At 36.8% G+C, this 7,997-nt stretch overlaps 1 non-coding gene across 1 annotated transcript; it reads left to right on the top strand.

The window, feature by feature from the left end:
• Window positions 1–7,182: 7,182 nt before the first annotated feature.
• Window positions 7,183–7,264, top strand: Trnas-cga (transfer RNA serine (anticodon CGA)). The gene has a single exon. It is a non-coding gene; the product is annotated as a tRNA-Ser (tRNA).
• Window positions 7,265–7,997: the final 733 nt, after the last annotated feature.

Below are 7,997 nucleotides of genomic sequence, written 5' to 3'. Positions count from 1 at the left end.
TGTTGTCGCTGATGTTGCTTTGTGGCAGGAGGAGGATGATCGAGTGTCCATCCTCTTTACAGAAGTCAGAGCATCTCGAGCGTAGGATGAACCGGATGTCAAGAGACGAAAGAAAAATCCCTCAGTTTCCGAATGAGAGAAATGCAGCTAGAAAACCGAAGAAGATAATTACAGACAGAAAACAGAGGATGTTCATTTTTGCTTTCCTCTTAAGAAGCCTACCACCACTTGTGTGTTTTAAAATGAAGTGAGAATGACTGCAGGTTGCTGTTCCTTTTGATGAAGTTTATCAAAGTGAAGGCTTGATGGTTTTCATTCTAAATTTCCAGGAGTGGAAGCCTTAGTACCATATTTACTTCTGGACTTTATTTCACTAATATTCCTCGCCAGTTTTCCCGTTCGTCGTCACTTGAACTCTTAAACTGCGAAAATGCGACCCCAGCTGTCACACTGTCCTGCATCCACTTCCCTGTGAACCCAGATCTCTCTCGTCCTCTGAGTTTTCTTTATTTATTTTCCTACCTCATTGTCGAGACTCCATTTACTTACATCTCTCTCAATTGATTGAATTTGTCATTTATTTATTTTTCATGTTGATAAGTTAACTCCTCTTTCAGTATCCATTACTTTGTGTTACTTCTTTCTAATGAACACCTTAATATTCTTTGGAAGCTTCAATTTCGAGTCATTGGCCCCTGTGGTGGTCTCGTTCCATATGGATAGGGGTCCTCTTTTCAATAATAATAATAATAATAATAATAATAATAATAATAATAATAATAATAATAATAATAATAATAATAAAATGAGCCAGTATATAATTTCGCTACCATTCAGTGGCTCCATGGTAAAATTGCAGCGTGTTACTTTAGTCGTAAAGTGATACCTTCATCCATTTCTTCTTTTTGCCAAGACTTGAGTAAACTGAAAGAGATGGCAGAAAAAAGGCTAAGAAGCAAGAAAACAAGGGAGGAACTCAACGAGAAATACAAAGTACAAGAGAGGGGACTAAACAACACAATAGAAGATGTAAAACAGAGGCTTAAGGCCAAAGCACATAAGATCCAACGGTACATGAACAGGAATAAGGGATACCAACAGAACAAACTATTCGGAACCAACCAGAAAAGACTATACAGCCAACTAAGAGAGGAAGACAACCACCCATAAATTCCTGAAGCCGAACAAGTAAGAGACTCTGGGAAAACATATGGAGCAATCCGGTATCACACAACAAACATGCAACATGGCTCCAGGAAGTCAAGAAGAAGAAACAGGGCGAGAATAAAACAAAGATTCACAGACATCACGACAGACACAGTCAGACACCAACTAAAGAAAATGCCAAACTGGAAAGCCCCAGGTCCTGATGAAGTCCATGGATACTGGCTGAAAAACTTCAAGGCCCTACACCCACGAATAGCAGAACAACTCCAGCATTGTATCTCAAATCACCAAGCACCCAAATGGATGACCACAGGAAGAACATCCTTAGTACAAAAAGACAAAAGTAAGGAAATATAGCCAGTAACTACAGGCCTATCACCTGCCTACCATAATGTGGAAGTTACTAACAGGTATCATCAGTGAAAGGCTATATAACTACCTAGAGGAGACAAACACCATCCCCACCAACAGAAAGGCTGCAGAAGGAAGTGTAGGGGCACAAAAGACCAGCTCCTGATAGACAAAATGGTAATGAAGAACAGTAGGAGAAGGAAAACCAACCTAAGCATGGCATGGATAGACTATAAGAAAGCCTTCGACATGATACCGCACACATGGCTAATAGAATGCCTGAAAATATATGGGGCAGAGGAAAACACCATCAGCTTCCTCAAAAATACAATGCGCAACTGGAATACAATACTTACAAGCTCTGGAATAAGACTAGCAGAGGTTAATATCAGGAGAGGGATCTTCCAGGGCGACTCACTGTCCCCCATACTCTTCGTAGTAGCCATGATTCCCATGACAAAAGTGCTACAGAAGATGGATGCCGGGTACCAACTCAAGAAAAGAGGCAACAGAATCAACCATCTGATGTTCATGGACGACATCAAGCTGTATGGTAAGAGCATCAAGGAAATAGATACCCTAATCCAGACCGTAAGGATTGTATCTGGGGACATCAGGATGGAGTTTGGAATAGAAAAAATGCGCCTTAGTCAACTACAAAAAGGCAAAGTAACGAGAACTGAAGGGATAAAGCTACCAGATGGGAGCAACATCAAACACATAGATGAGACAGGATACAAATACCTGGGAATAATGGAAGGAGGGGATATAAAACACCAAGAGATGAAGGACACGATCAGGAAAGAATATATGCAGAGACTCAAGGCGATACTCAAGTCAAAACTCAACGCCGGAAATATGATAAAAGCCATAAACACATGGGCAGTGCCAGTAATCAGATACAGCGCAGGAATAGGGGAATGGACGAAGGCAGAACTCCGCACCATAGATCAGAAAACCAGGAAACATATGACAATACACAAAGCACTACACCCAAGAGCAAATACGGACAGACTATACATAACACGAAAGGAAGGAGGGAGAGACTACTAAGTATAGAGGACTGCGTCAACATCGAAAACAGAGCACTGGGCAATATCTGAAAAAACAGTGAAGACGAGTGGCTAAAGAGTGCATGGAAGAAGGACTAATAAAAGTAGACGAAGACCCACAAATATACAGAGACAGGAGAAAGACAGACAGAACAGAGGACTGGCACAACAAACCAATGCACGGACAATACATGAGACAGACTAAAGAACTAGCCAGCGATGACATTGGCAATGGCTACAGAGGGGAAAGCTAAAGAAGGAAACTGAAGGAATGATAACAGCGGCCTAAGATCAGGCCTAAGAACCAGATATGTTCAAAGAACGATAGACGGAAATAACATCTCTCCCATATGTAGGAAGTGCAATACGAAAAATGAAACCATAAACCACATATCAAGTGAATGCCCAGCACTTGCACAGAACCAGTACAAAAAGAGGCATGAGTCTGTGGCAAAAGCCCTCCACTGGAGCCTGTGCAAGAAACATCAGCTACCTTGCAGTAATAAGTGGTACGAGCACCAACCTGAGGGAGTGATAGAAAATGATCAGGCAAAGATCCTCTGGGGACTATGGTATCAGACGGATAGGGTGATACGTTGCAAACAGACCAGACGTGACGTTGATTGACAAAATCAAGAAGAAAAGTATCACTCTTGATGTGGGCAATACCATGGGACACCAGAGAACGTATCACCACTGATGTCGCAATACCAGGACACCAGAGTTGAAGAGAAAAGAGGGAAAAAAAAATAAAAAAAAGGGAAATAATATCAAGATCTGAAAATAGAAATAAGAAGGATATGGGATATGCCAGTGGAAATCGTACCCATAATCATAGGAGCACTAGGCACGATCCCAAGATCCCTGAAAAGGAATCTAGAAAAACTAGAGGCTGAAGTAGCTCCAGGACTCATGCAGAAGAGTGTGATCCTAAGAAACGGCACACATAGTAAGAAAAAGTGATGGACTCCTAAGGAGGCAGGATGCAACCCGGAACCCCACACTATAAATTACCACCCAGTCGAATTGGAGGACTGTGATAGAGCAAAAAAAAAAAAAAAAAAAAAATAATAATAATAATAAAATGAGCCAGTATATAATTTCGCTACCATTCAGTGGCTCCATGGTAAAATTGCAGCGTGTTACTTTAGTCGTAAATTTATACCTTCATCCATTTCTTCTTTTTACCAAGAAACAAAAAACTTTTAATACTTTTTAAAAGCATTACACCTGCATGTAAAGAGCGGAAGCTTAAGATGTTTCTTTAATTTATTTAGCATCCCTTTTTTCGCATTTATGACAATTTATATTATTTTTTAACGATGCAGTTATGGAACACTTATATTTATGAAGAGCTCCAGCTTTCGATGTCTCTGCAACTAATTAATTTCAAATAAATGAAAATTTTTATTAATATTTTAACATGACACAGTAATGGAAAAGTGAGCTATTCCACCTGGTATCCCTTAGAAGATAAATTGTGCAAAATTTATTACAAAACCAAAACTTATCATGAACGAAGTCTGAAGCCAATCCAGCAGCCGTCTCGCTCGCGCGTGAATTCGAAAGCAGCGACCGGAAGTGGCAGAGACCAGCCCGGAAATGGCTCTGCATAAACCGCAAGCTTTTATTGGAATACATGCTGTCAGACTGACACAGAGAGAGAGAGAGAGAGAGAGAGAGAGAGAGAGAGAGAGAAAGAGTGTGATGAAGTTAATGAAGATGATCAGATTATGATGATGATGATGACGATGAGAGATAGACTGCAATATTGTCAGGCTGACAAACTGAAAAAGAGAGAGAGAGAGAGAGAGAGAGAGAGAGAGAGAGAGAGAGAGAGAGCCGGTTAACGCAGGGCCTGTGGAAATTGGGCCGAAAAGCTCAGCGTGAGAAGCAGACAACAACTAGCCATCAATGTTTTTAAGCTCCATCGACTTGATTGCAACGGAGTGAGATATACCGGAACGGGGGAATCCTGGAACGGGAATCATGCTGAAATTGTTCCCTCCTGTGGAGAACATAAATGAAAAATGGGCACTTCTGGTTGTGTCTGAAAAAAAAAAAAAAAAAAAAAAAAAAAAAAAAAATGTATATATGATATATATATATATATATATATATATATATATATATATATATATATATATATATATATATATATATATATATATATATATATATATATATATATATAGCAAAAAGACAGCAAAAGCACTAACGGAACTAAAGACGACTTTTTGAAGCAATATTCTTCTGCTACATCGAAAGAAGAAATATACGCGGGCTTACATCTTAATCTTATATATATATATATATATATATATATATATATATATATATATATATATATATATATATATATATATATATATATATATATATATATATATATATATATATATATATATATATATATATATATATATATATATATATATATGTATAGAGAGAGAGAGAGAGAGAGAGAGAATATAAACCATCATCATCATCTTGCACTTTCACGCGTTTATTCATTTGATACTTAAGATAGTTTTCTTCACGCTTGCATTTGATAATAAAAAAAAGATGAATACTCATCGTACCGGATTCAATTATATGTGGACATTAAACAGTATAGGACTTCATTCATACATGATCACTAGAAAGAACTGTGGAAATAAAACAAACTTAAATAGTGTTTGATATTTAATCATGCAAATGACTCGCTATGCAATGCTCAGCGTACGCATCATTACAATTTTGGTTGTCCTTCATTATTCGATTTTTACAGCACTGGAGAGAAAATGTAAAATAATGCAAATAAAAAAATGTTGCTTCAGAAGTTCGACAGTGAGGCATATGTTATATTCAAGCATTATAACATCGTTACCATAATTGCAGAACATCACCGGTCCTTAGTTAAGAGGGGAAGCAAGCCCTCATAAAAATAAATAAATAAATAAATTAATTAATTGATTAATTAATTGAAAAGGGGGAAAACAGAAAGCACGTTAGGAAAGAAAACACCGTCTCTTAGAGGATGCCTCTGGCCAAAGATGCCATCCATAAAACACGAGGCTGGCGGCTTGTAAAGAAACTACGGACTTTAGTCTTGAGTGAATTATGGAGGTGACAGGTGCTCGGCACCAACATGACTGGTTTTCTTTTGAGGATTAGATGAATAAGTGAAAAACTCGCATGAGTGACGGAGAAAAACGAGACAAAATGCGACATTATTTTTCTTCGTCTCCCCTTAAACGCTGGTAATCCACTCGGTATGAACAGAGGAAAATAAAGGAGAAAGAAAACATGGCATTAACGGCCATAACGAAAAAGTAACTAACTAAGACCTGAATTTTTTAGTTTAAAGATTATTATTTTTGTTGATGTTGTCACATAAATATTCAGAGCTCAAAGAAGCTGGATTCTGAAAAAAAAAAAAAAAATTCTGAAAAAAAAAAAAAACTGGAGATACTCATGAGACCTCCAGCTTCGAAGATGAAATGTTTTTCTGTGCTTGGAAATTCAACTCTTAGGAAATTCTACCAGATGAAAATTCCACCAGCTTTAATTTTTTTTTCTGTCTATTTATATATCTATCTATATCATTTATTGGATGTATGAAGAGTTCAATCAGGTTCAGATACAAATCTGGTGAATATTGTTTGATAACTGCAATGAAAAATCTAAACAAGAACAGAGAGAGAGAGAAAGAGAGAGAGAGAGAGAGACCAATAGGAAACAACCAGGAGATGACAGACAGACAAACTAACCAATAGAGAGAATACAAGGAGGGAGAGAGAGAAAAACTAGTGGGAAACGTATACAAGAAAAGGGGAGAGAGAGAGAAAGAGAAACCGATAAGAAACTTACAGGGGAAGAGAGAGAGAGAGAGAGAGAGAGAGAGAGAGAGAGAGAGAGAGAGAGAGAGAGAGAGAGAGAGAGAGAGAGAGACAATGCAAGCGACAATGACAAAGCGTCCATATCTTCGAGACCTTTCGTCCACATCTGGATTCTTCTTCTCCGGCCCAATGGCCGACCTGGAAAATCAATCTTTTATCTTAATGATTAGTGGCATTTTGAGTCAAGTGATTATCCCCCCCACAACCCCCAGCCCCTACAGTTCTCGCGGGGGGGGGGGGGGGGGCGCCTTCACTCTTAAAGAGGTTAATCTAAGAAATTTATTAAAAGGGAAGAGTTCGCTGTCGAGCCTTGTGGCACTGGAGGGCGAGTGGCTCCTTTGGGCACTCTTCAGTTTTCGCCTTTTTACCTTGTCGAGAATTTTTCTTTTTTAACGTTTTATCTTTATACATTTCTGTGATTTTCATGTCTTTGCCTTTCTAACATTTCGTGATTCATTTTATTTCTTTACCTTTTACCTTTTCTGGGGTTTCTTTCAAGTTTTCGTAAGACGTCTTCGGACAGGTACTGGTGGACATTATCTGGGTATCAAGTAGCCACCACATTCACATTTCTGAGCGGTGGACGCACATAGTGGAATTAGCATTACTTTCTGACTCACCTCAGGATCGAACCCAGGTCTTTCAGTTGAAAGGCAAGGACGCTACCAACAAGAATTTGGAACCTACTGAGTACTACTGTACCTAAGGCTTTATAGCCTTTCAGGTTAAGAGTTGTGGTGTCCGAGTGGTTAAGGAGATGGACTCGAAATCCATTGGGCTCTGCCCGCACAGGTTCAAATCCTGTCCACAGCGATGAAGTAACATTATGATCTCTTTGAGCAACAGGTTCGGGTCCTCTCGGTGGCGTCGGAAGGAAAAGAAGCTTGATCTATATTAATTCATGTGGGCATCTTTGTATACATTACTGTAAATGTATATAAGGTATTGAGTTTACGTGCTTGCACTGTCAATAAAAACTAATGTTAGTGATTGTATATATATTGCAATAATGTTTGTTGTCTTTGTTCATTATTATACATTTTAGTCATTAAGAATACGTATGTATATATATATATATATATATATATATCTATATATATATATTACATTTACATATATATATATATATATATATATATATATAGATATATATATATATATATAACATAATATATATATTGTATATATACAGACTTTACCATTATATAGGATATATAGATATATATATATATATATATATATATATATATATATATATATATATATATATATATATATATATACTATAATCCATGTATAGTATGTACATAGGTATATACAGATACAATATATATATATATATATATAAATATATATATATATATATATATGTATGATGTATATATATGTTTAGGTATATACAGACTTACATTTATATATATATATATATATATATATAGTATATATATATATATATATATATATATATATATATATATTCTGCGATATTATTATTAATTTTCAAGGTTATATACAGAAAAAAAAAAAACAATTTATTCAAGTCTCA

The sequence above is a fragment of the Macrobrachium nipponense genome, chromosome 23 (genome assembly GCF_015104395.2).
Source record: "Macrobrachium nipponense isolate FS-2020 chromosome 23, ASM1510439v2, whole genome shotgun sequence".
NCBI classification, from domain to species: Eukaryota; Metazoa; Arthropoda; class Malacostraca; order Decapoda; family Palaemonidae; genus Macrobrachium; species Macrobrachium nipponense.
The sequence above is the reverse complement of the archived record's forward strand: the minus strand, read 5'-3'. Positions and strand labels throughout refer to the sequence as shown.